Source organism: Lipotes vexillifer, unplaced genomic scaffold (assembly GCF_000442215.2).
Source record: "Lipotes vexillifer unplaced genomic scaffold, Lipotes_vexillifer_v1.1 scaffold496, whole genome shotgun sequence".
NCBI lineage: Eukaryota > Metazoa > Chordata > Mammalia > Artiodactyla > Lipotidae > Lipotes > Lipotes vexillifer.
The window spans coordinates 1855255-1863168 of NW_006786690.1; positions in this window are offsets into that span (position 1 = coordinate 1855255).

Genomic DNA, 7914 nt, shown 5'->3' on the forward strand with positions numbered 1-7914 from the left:
CCTGAGCTCGCCACCCTAGAACCTCAGGCCTTGAGGTTATGTCATTGCCACTTCCTCCTATGAGACCTCCAGTGCTCCCTGCCCCTCCACTCTACCCCCTGTCCCTGCCACCAACTTTGCCACACATTTAAAAATCCTGATGCCCTGGTTGTTCCCCATATCAATTAGATTAGAACGTCTGAGGGTGGGGTCCAGTCTTCAGTATTTTTTTAAAGATCCCTGGGTGATTCCATTGCAGCAAAGTTTGGAAGCCACGGTTTTGGCCTTGATTAATATCACCTCCACCTCCTGCCCCTTTGCCCCAAGGTTGAAGATTAGCTGGTGATACAGTATATACATTTTTTCTTCCAGATCTACTTTCTGTTGCATGGGCCTGGGCCTCAAGCCAGACCTCAGCTGAGCAAACCTCTCTCCCGCCTGCCCCTGCCCTTTGCCCAACTCTGGGCTTCCAGTCTGACTAGGTTGTGTGGTCTGACCTGCCTCACTAGCACCAGGTGATCATTAAATATTTGCTATTAGTGATAGCGATGACCTCAGTCCAGCCAAGAGGATCTTTGATATGGAAGAAAGAAAATGGCTTTGGTGTCAGGCAAAACTGAATTCTAATTCTAGCCAGTTCTATTTGCTGTTTCTGGGTCTTAGTCTACTCAGCTATGAAGGGAGGTTGAGTGAGGGGTGAAAATGCCTACCTTATAGTTTGCTGTAAAGCTCAAATATACTACCTAATGTCGTGGTCCAAGCACGGGTTGGAAAAGAATTTCCGGACACAAGGCAGAATGTAAAGAAGATAGAGTTTATTAACGTGAAAGGGTCGCTGCAAGAACAGCGGGCCGAATTCCTGGTAGCCAGGGAAAGTCGATAATGAGCATGGGTTGCTTATCTGTTTTTATAGCCAGGGAACCTGTTAAGTCATCTGACTGGGCAGAGTATGTATACTTTCAGTGTGCTGAGCGGGAGAAAAACAGGGCAAATGTCTTTCCTTATATGGATGGGAAAGGGACAGGGCACGCTGCTTGGGAGGGCACTGGGACATTGCAATGGTCACACTGTGACAGAGTGATAGGAGTCCTGTAGGTCTTTGTCCCGGCAATATTGGCCCTTTGAGTTTACCTTGTTTTTTGTCCTTGGAGCACACCACACCTAATACATGTAGTGGGCCCAGCAGCTCCCCATCCAGTTCCTGTGGGAACAGGCTGCTCCTGCCCAGATGGTGGGCAGCTGTGACTGTTTCTGTGGCTGGGAGAAGTGGAGCCTTAGGAAGGAAGGTGGCTGTGACCCTGCCCAAGGGGGCTTCCTCCCAGGGCAAGGCACCTGCAGTGGAGAGGTGCATGGGGAAGGCAGAAGTGGAGGGGTGGGAGTCATAAAGGGTCAGCTGGAGAGTGCCACCACCCTGCCTGGGATGCAGCATGAAGTCCTCGGTGGGGCTTTCTCTTAGGAACCCACAAAAGCGTCCCATGAGGACAGAATCTGCATGTGGGTACCTGCCATGCCCAGAAGCACCAAAGTCTAACTGCAACCATGCCAGACAAAGAATAACTCTCCTACTTCTATCTGTTCCTCCGAGGTGTCAGAGAGGGGAAGCTTTCGACCAAATAGAACCTGAAAATTTTAATGGAAAACAGGACTGGACGTTTTGTAACTCAGAAAATGAGACTGCGCTTGTACACCCAAGAGGGAAAGGGTACAGGAGCATCTTGAGCAGGATCAAGGGTCTTCAGAGAAATTAAAGGGGCACCGGCAGGAACGAACCATGGGACTGCCGGTGCCAGGCCAAGTCCAGCTTGATCAGCGACCGCTGCCCTTGTGTTTGTATTATGAAGCCAGTCTGTGCTGGCACTGATGGAACTGTTGCAAATTCCTGTGCTGCCTTGGCAAGGCCCTTTATTTCTCTGAGCTTCAGTTTCTCTAGCTGTGAAATGCCTCTGTTTTTTTTTTTTTTTTTTTAATGCCTCTGTTTTTAAATGGCCCTGCCAGACTTTGCCAGTCTGTAAAAACACCTGAGGTCTCGTAGTTTTAAGCAGGAAAATTAAGTGTGTCCTAAGCCCAAAGTCTGAAACAAACTCAGGTGGGACTCAGGAAGCCAGGCAGCAAGCTGAAAAATGATCTCCTCTGATAGTGAGGAAATAAAACAGTTTTTTAAACAGTTTTATTGAGACAAAATTTACATACCATAAAATTTACCTCTGTGAAGGGTATAATTCAATGACTTTTAGTGAGTTTATAGAGGGGTACAACCATCACCACAATCTAATTTTAGGACATTCGATCATCCTAAAGAGATCTCTCATACCTGTTCCCACCCCCAGCCCTGAAAACCACTAATCTGTTTTCTGTCTTACAGATTGGCCTTTTCTGGACATTTCATATAAATGGAATCGTGCAGTATATGTTTTTTGCATCTGGCTTCTTTCACTGAGCACAGTGTTTCTGAGGTTCATCCATGTTGTACCGTGTATCAGAACTTCATTCTTTTTTTATGGCCAAGCAGTATTCAATTGTATGGATATACTACATTTTATTTATCTTTTCATCATCGATAGATGTTTGGGTTGTTTCCACTTTTGGAAAATGCTTCCTTGAACATTTTTGCATAAGTTTTTTTTTTCTTCTTCTTTTGGCCATGCCATGCGGCTTGCAGGATCTTAGTTCCCTGACCAGGGATTGAACCTGCGCTCTCAGCAGTGAAGGTATCAAGTCCTAACCACTGGACCATTTGTCTTTGGAAATTCCCATTTCCACATAAGTCTTTGTGTAGACATATGTTTTCAATTGTCTTGGATAGACTCCCAGGAATGAAATTGCTGGGTCATATGATAGATAACTCTATGTGTAACTCTTTGAGGAACTGTACATTGTTTTCCAAAGTGGCTGTATCATTTTTATATTCCCATCAGCAGTGTATGAACAGTGTTCCAATTTCTTCACATCCTGACACTTGTTGTTTCCTTTCTTTTAAATTATAGCCATTCCAGTAGTCGTGAAGTGGTAACTCCTTGTGGTTTGGATTTGCATTCCTACAGTGACTAAAGATCCTAAGCATCTTCTCATGTGCTTATTCACCATTCATAAATCCTCTATGGTGAAATATCTATTCAGATACTTTGCCCATTTAAAAATTGAATTAGTTATCTTTTTTATTTAGTTGTAAGTGTTCTTTGTATATCCTAGATACAAGTTCATTAGCAGATATGTGATGTTTAGGAATATTTTTCTCCCAGTCTGACTTATCTTTTTTTTTTAGTTAATTTATCATAAATGTAAAGGTTTATTTCTGGACTCTCAATGTTATACCATTGATCTCTATATCTATTCTTATGCCAGTACCACAGTGTTTTGGTTAAGTGGTTTGATAGTATATTTTGAAATCTGTTCTTATGCCAGTACCACAGTGTTTTGGTTAAGTGGTTTGATGATAGTATATTTTGAAATCATGAAGTATAAATCCTCCACTTTATTCTTCTTTTTCAGAATTGTTTTGCTTATTTTGTGTCTAGTGCATTTTCATATTTTAGGATCAGCTTTGGAGGCTGGATCAGGACCAGCTTGCCAATTTCTGCAAAAAAAAAAAATGTCTGCTGGGAGTTTGATGGGGATTGAAGTGAATATATAGATCAATTTGGGGAGAACTGCTATCTTAACAATACTGAATCTTCCATTCCATGAACATAGTTTGTCTCTCCATATATTTATATATTTAAAAATTTCTTTCAGCAATATTTTGTAGATTTCATTGTACAAGTCTTGCACTATTTCTATTCCTCAGTGTTTACTTCCTTTTGATGTGATTATGTGCAATGTTATTTTATTTTATTTATATTTATTTATATATTATATTGAGGTATAATTGACATCTAACATTATATTAGTTTCAGGCATACAACATAATGATTCAATATTTGCATATATTTCAAACTTATTACCATAAGTCTACTTAACATCTGTCACCATACATACATATGTACAAAATTTTTTTCTTATGATGAGAACTTTTTAAGATTTATTCTCTTGGCAACTTTCAAATAGGCAATACATTATTATTAACTATAGTCACCATGCTATACATTACATCCCCAATACATTATTATTAACTATAGTCACCATGCTATACATTACATCCCCATGACTTATTTATTTTATACCTGAACATTTGTACCTTTTGACCTGCTTCACCCATTTCATCCATCCCCTAGCCCCCACCTCTGGCAACCACCAATCTGTCCTCTGTATCAATGAGCTCGGTTTTTTTTGGTTGTTGTTGTCTTAGATTCCACATAAGTGAGGTCATACAGTATGTGTCTTTCTCTGACTTATTTTACTTAGCATAACACCCTTGAGGTCCTTCCATGTTGTTGCAAATGGCAAGATTTCATTCTTTTTTATGGTTAAATAATATTCCATTGTATATATATGTGTGTGTGTGTGTATGTTTGTGTGTATATATATGCCACACTTTCTTTATCTATTCATCCACTGATAAATACTTAGGTTGTTTCCATGTGCAATGTTATTTTAATGCTGAAAGAGAAAGAGAAAGCAAGGAAAATAAAAATATCCCGAGTAGGCTTTTGATAAATGATTGAGCAAATGATTGTCTGTTCTACTGATGGGATATTGTGGGATTATTAAAAGTGGTTGTTATGTGTTTCCCCCAGAAGGATCATTCTGACCATGGAGAATGTAGAGGTTAGGGACAACACTGAATTCATCTCCCTTTTCCTGGGACTGAGCAGACAGCCAGACACAGACTAGACACTCCGCATGGTAGCCACTCATGCCGGCCACCAAATATTTTTTCTTCTCCTGTTGCACTTCCCCACCTCTTGAAGTTAATTGTGGCTCTGTGACTTGCTTTAACCAATGAAACGGGAAAGGATGTGCTATACGTCACTCCTGAGCAGAAACTTTAAGAGCCAGTGTGCAACTTACTATACTTTAACCTCTGCAGATGTGGCCGATGCACCTCAAGCCTGCTCCATCAGCCTGGCCCTCGGATGAGGATAAGGAGTAGAGACACTGCCAACGGACATGTAGAGTAAACAAGAAATACAACTTGCTTTACACTGCTGAGATATTGTTGTTGTTACTGTGGCATAACCTAGCTCATCCTGACTAGTATATGGATAAATGTTTGTTGAAAGAGATGAATGAAACTAAAGGGCAGAACATTAAATTCCGTCTTCTCTAAAACTATGAAAAACAATGTCTGAAAATGGGCTGTAAACTTAGGGAAATTAAAGTCAGCTAGAGTGTTAGAGGAGGGGATTTGGGGTGAACTGTTTCTCTTTTAAATGTGTTTTTTGGATTCCTGGACCTGATTCCAATGTCTGAGTTGGGGGTGGGGGTGGGGGGACTTCTCACACAACACTGAGCAATTCTCAGACCCAGCAGGGCTTCTGAGAATTCAACTCAATTTTGGCACTTTCTACCCAGAGACAATGTCAGATTCCACAGGTTTAAGAGCTCAGTCCCACAAGACTAACCCCTTCCCCCACTTCAGATGTCAGTTGCAAGCTCAGGTTATCACCTGTGCTTCTGACCAACCAGCTATAGATTGGAGGTTCCAACGACCCCCTCCTTGGATCTGATTAATTTGCTAGGGTGGATCACAGAACTCAGGGAAATACTTACTGACATTTACCAGTTTATTAAAGGATATGATAAAGGATACAGATGAGCAGCTAGATGAAGAGATACACAGAGTGAAAACTGAAAATTCTAAGCTTCTGATCATGGTTTGGTTTTGCTGGCTCCAAGCCCCCATCCAGGAGCCATCCGGGAGCCCACCCAGAGTCACCTTAATAGAACAAAAGATGTTCCTAGTGCTCTTATCACTTAGGAATTTATGAGGGTTTTAGGGGCCCTGTGTCAGGAACAGGGTCAAAGACAAATATTAGAACAAGAGATGCTCTTAGTGTTCTTATAACATAGGAAATTACAAGGGTTTCAGGAGCTCGGTGCCAGAAACGGGGCCAAAGACCAAACATATATTTCTTATAATAAATCACAATATCACAATGTGTTTTAATGGATATTCAGCCTCACTCGTAATTGGAGAAATGTGAAGTAAAAGAAAACCAAGTTTCCATGTTTCGCGTAGCAGGATGGCAGAGAGGAAAAGGTTTGATAGCACACACTCTGTTGGCAGGAGTGTAAATTAATATAATGTGAAGGAGTGCCCTCCAGTGATATCTATCAGAATATCCCCTTTGACCTGATAATTCTGCTTCTAGGACTTCATCTTATGAAAATCCTTGCACACAGGCAAATGACGTACCAAAGAAAACAGCTTTGGGGGACTTCCCTGGCGGTCCAGTGGTTAAGACTCTGTGCTGCTTCCCCTGCAGGGCGCGAGGGCTTGATCCCTGGTGGGGGAACTAAGATCCCACATGCCGTGCGGTGTGGCCAAAAAAAAAAAAAAGAAAACAGCTTTGTCTTTTACCCCCACTGCCTGTTTAGACACTTTCTGCAGCTGTCCCTTGGTTGAAACTGAGAGCAGATTCCATGACTTCACTGGACGCTCTCAGATTTTAAAAGTTTCCAATCACTGTAAGTCACGACACAGTTTCAGTAATTTGAGAGTGAAGAGTCGCAACTTCAGACCAAAGATTTCCTCTCCCCCAGCCCAGGCTTGCTCCATGGGTGAAGACATCTTCTTTCCTTCTCCCTTTCCCCCCTCTTTTCCTCCCTCCCTCCATTCCCTTAATCTCTGTTGAGCACCTACTGTGTGTCAGGAACTGTTCCAGTCCTGGGGAAAGAGCGGTGGCCAGGCAGGACTGATGACCTCTGGGGTCACCGGTATGGCAGGGGTGCTGAGTGCCCAGAAGGAAAATGAGGCTGGAAAGGGCTATCAGAGGTACCTGGTAGGATGCGGGTGCCAGTGGGTGCCTGGTACCAGTTTATATAGGTGGGCAGGGAAAGCCTCTCTGATAAGGTGACATTTAAACAGAGATGTGAAGGAAGGGGTGGCCAGAAGTTCAGCTGTTTGGAGCCAGGCCCAGTTTCATGGCCTTGGGACCTATGCAGATCCACAGGACCCTGTGCTCAGAAGGGTCCCACGCTTGGTTTAACGCTCTACAGTTGCTATCTTGACATTCTTAATTTTTGAACAAAGCCCTGCATTTTCATTTTGTACAGGACCCCAGAAATTATGAAGTAGGTCCTGTCTGGGGCAAAGTGAGCTCCAGGCAGAAGGAACATCAAGTGCAAAGGTGAAGAGGTGGGAATGAGTTGGCAGCTTGAGTTTGGAGTAGGAAAGGAGCCATGGTGGGGCCATGCCTGGCTTCTCTATTTCTGCCTTTTGAGCCTGCACCCCTCCCCCCACTGCCCACCGTGGTTCTGACGCCCCTCCCCCACAGGAGGGAGGGAGCAGGGAAGGTTATAGGGTCAGGAAGGGTGTGACTTAACTGCCCTGTCTTGAGCTAGTTTTCTCGCTCTCCAGGTTTGGCAGGGGTTTAAAGCTGACCCTTTCTTCTTGGGGGTGGGGCCTCTTTCCTGGAAGTCTTGGTCTGGTTTTCTCCAAAATCAGAGCCTGAGACAGAGACTTAGGTACACACAGTTTATTTGGGAGGTGATCCCAGGAAGCAGAAGGGAGGGAGTAGGCACAGTGAGACAAGGAAGGCAGAGGTGTCTACCAGCCTGCCCTGCAGACAAATGCCTCCAGAGTTGTCTTTGCTCGGAGAGGAGGCTGGGGCTTTCTCCAGCAGCTTTGACACACCAGTGGGTGAGGACTGCTCCTGGGGCAGGAGAGAGATGGGTCCCCCAGGGTAAACAGCTGGAGTTTGTTCCCTGTGGACCGATACTCCAAGATGAAAATAGCAGGACAATCGAGAGGGGAGGCGGGGGCTTGCCCAGATAAAAGATAAGAGACCACATATTTCTCATTCTTGAAGTCAAGGAGACCTTCCCAGCTAGAAA